Here is a 3,861-nt window from a genome sequence, read left to right on the forward strand (position 1 = left end):
GAGTCTTTGGGACTGCGAGGGTTGGTGAGATGGGCGAAGGACGGAGTCGAAGGGGTGGCGGAGCCGGGAGCAAGGCGCGCAGCTTCAGAGATCCAGGGGGATGAGGAGGGGTGAGGGTGTAAAGCGTACGTTTTCCCCTCTCCTTCGCCGGGGCCACCACCAACGGAGGCAGAGGCAGGAGACGAGGAGAGAGTTTCCTCTTTCTCCAGCGCCATTGCAACCCCAAAGCCAGGGGCAGCAACAGCGGCAGCCGCGGCGACGCAGCAGCTTTCCCCACTTCAGAAGAAAAGCACTTTCATAAATCTGCCAGCAGATATATGTGCGCACAATTTCCGAGATCCGGCCATTAAAGAGCCGCTTCTCCGCTCCTACTCACCCCTGACTCGGCCACCCATCCACCCACCCACCCTCATCCCGCCGTGAAACAAATCCTACCCCTGCCTACCCTGGATCTGATCCGAATGGGATTTATTTGTAATCATATTTTGAGGGATTAGCATTGTTAATTAGGTTCGTTTATCTAGCGATTCTGAATTGTACTTTGTTAAATGTAACTTTGTTAAATGTAAGTGTTTATTTAGATGTGTGGAACGAGATGTGTTTTTGTTTTGGGAATGAAAATGAAAAATTATTTTATGATCCAATGTGAAGAAATAGTGGAGATTTCTTTGTTAACTTTTAAAATGACGATGGGCTAATAATAATTTTGTTTTTTTAGTTAGCTTTTATTTTTATGTAGAAATGATTATTAACGTTTCATGATAGATAATTTCAGAAATAGGATAATTCGATTGATGTCGTTAAACGATCTAATCCATTACTAATATAATGGTGTAAGTTTCGTGAAAAAAATGGAAATTATGCCCTATAATAATCGGTACGTTTTAATTGAATTTTTCTTCAATTGCTTCGTCAATCGGATTGACTCGGGCGAAGGGATTAAACAGAGAAAATGCGAGCCGTTTCGTAATTTATTTATCACGCTTGAAATAATTGAAACGTTTTGTTCAAATAACAATAAAAGCAACAAAAATATATTTCCCTCTTCAATTTCCAATATACCCAAACATCGTTAATTCGTAACAAAAATTAACGAAATCTAATTTCCCTATAATAATCCAAAATACATAATACAATTTCAAATTTTATTTCACGATTACATATCTACGCGCATCTCATATGATTTACGCGAAATCGCTTTGAGCTGAAACGCTCAAATTCGCCAAAAACGTCGATATAAATATTTGAGCGACCAAAATCCAAGGAAACACCCTTTCTCGCGAGTAATTTTCCCTCGTGGTTACATCTTGATTTCATCCCCGATTCCTCGTCGTTTTGGGCATTCAGCTTGCTCGAAACGCTATGAAGAATAAACAGCTAAGCAATGCCACCCCTCTCCATCCACAGCTCTCACCTCGACGAAAACTCGACGCGTTTAGATAACGCGGCTTGAAACGGCTCACACCCCCCTGTTACCCTCGACACCGAGCGCCACGTGGAGTTCACCCTTTCTCAGGCAAGAAAGAGCGACCGAACGAACGAAAGAGAGAGAGAGAGAGAGAGAGACAAAGTGAAAGGAGGACGGGGAGGAGAAAGGGAGACGGTTGGCCCGCGGACCGAGAAACACGCTGTAAACAGTTTACTTCTAAACCGGAGAGTTACCTATGTATTTTCAGATAGGGGTGAGTTATGCTCGCCGACGCCCCCAGTGAACGCGGACCGTTTTTAAAGATTTATCCCGCCCGTTGTCGTGGAGGACCTGCTTGATAAATAAGCGAGATACGACGAGTTCGGAGGGAGTTTCGGGGCTGGCTTCGTCGGATGGGGATTCTTTTGATTCTTCCTGCTTCTTCCTACCCTGGTTGAAGGGGACTTTTTGTTAACGCGTTTTCTTTTCGATATGTTGTTAACTTTTGGCAACATGAATGATATTAGTGATTAATCGTCGATTAATTTATCGTATTGGAATGGATGAAGATAATGGGGGAAAGATAAATGAAGGAACTTCAAAAATATTGATATATATCTACTCTGAAAGATTTTATTATAAATTTCCAAATTTTTATGAGTTTGAAATTCGTATGGATTTTTTTAAATAACTTTCATCGAGTTAAAAAGTTTGTTTTGTCTTATTGACAATATCTTAGAATTGCATTTTCTTTTCAAGAAAATATATATCATTCGAGAAATTCATATTCGTGTATAAATAAGAAATATCTTTATATATAAATCATCTTTCTAATATTCGTTTAATCAATTCGCTTTTCCGACTAAGAATTTAATTGGAATTGTTCCAAGTTTTGAGATCCAGCTCGTATCGTGTCGTTGGAGCTTTGAGCGTCGAAATAGCGGGTGACCGAGGCAAGGGGTGGCTTCCCCCCACCCCGAGCGGGGAGAAACAGATGACCGACTTAACTGCGGCATATTATACGAATTAATTACCCTGCTGGTGAATGGGACGGACATATTATTTATCTGCCCAAGTTCCACCCCATCTTCGGCGAAACATCCCCGGGTTGTAGCCAGCTACCCTCATCGCTGGACGAGCCGGCATCGTTTGTCTATCTTTCTATATCCACGCTCGAGTAACTCACAATTCCACCTTCAAACCGGGACAAAGGGCAGGCCAAGTTTGCTCGAAGCTTCCCGTCCTCCGTAGATAAGGGGAAGTTCTTTCCGGGGGTTTTAATCGGCCGGATTTTTGCTTCAAGATGCTCACTGTGCGAGGCGCCGAATGAGATCAGTCGGCGACCGTCTTTGCTTCTTTTTTCTTCTTTTTTTTTCTTTTTTGTTTTTTTTTTTTTTAATGTGTAATCATCGTTTCGTTTTTTAATTAATATTTTAAGATAAACTAACTATTGTAATATCACAAGTGGAATTTACAAATATGATGATTAATAATATTATTGATTATATTGAAAATATGTAAAATATTATTAGTGAAATAATTTATTATAATTAAATATAAGGAACGCAAAGAATTTTTTAACGTATTAAAAAACACCAAAAAATGGAAATCACAAGATCTAGAAATATTTGTCAATATTAAACGAAACGTCAATTCATGAGAATAAAAATATAAAATAAATTTTCAAAAATTACTTTCTATTTTTCAACATAACAAAGAAATATGGAACACATTGTGCGAAAAAATTAAGAGGCAGAGAGAGAAAGAGAGAGAGAGAGAAATGAGAAGAATGTGAAGAAAAGCGAGGAGTGATAGAAAATAAGCGGACGAAGCACACGAGTAAAAGGGAAAAATCGATATGGAGTGGCCATCAGCTCCCAGCAACAATCAAATTCGAGGAAGAAGGAGAAAGTTTAGGATACAGCGACGCATACAGGTCTCGCTTCTGCGAAGTTTCCGCGCGAAACGAAATAAAAAGAGAGAGGAAGGGCTACAAAGGGGATATTGCCCTTCCACGTATAAGCGCACCGAGAGATCGTTAATTCTGGCCGATGATTACGATCTAAATGAAAGGAACGCGTCCTGAATAACTAGCAACGTGTTTCCGTACTTTCTTTTTTACCGAATTATCTCGAATAATATTTCAAGGATATTAAAAATTATTTAATAAACGTATAAATAAAATAAAAAAATAATAATATAAAAACTTTTTACTCGACTTCGTTTTCGTAATATAAAATTATTCTTTGATACTTCTTTGCTTCTTTCTTAAAGTTTACTTCTTTGATAAAAATCTACAAAGATTTAAATCTTGACGAAATAATTTTTACACTCTGGCAAGAAAAGAAAAGGAATTTTACCCAATCGATTTAAAATTAAACGTGTCGAAAAGAATATAGCATCGGTATACATATCTCTCTAGGAAAAAAAAAAAAAAGGGAAAAATTACACGT

The sequence above is a fragment of the Apis dorsata genome, unplaced genomic scaffold (genome assembly GCF_000469605.1).
Source record: "Apis dorsata unplaced genomic scaffold, Apis dorsata 1.3 scaffold_133, whole genome shotgun sequence".
Taxonomy (NCBI): domain Eukaryota; kingdom Metazoa; phylum Arthropoda; class Insecta; order Hymenoptera; family Apidae; genus Apis; species Apis dorsata.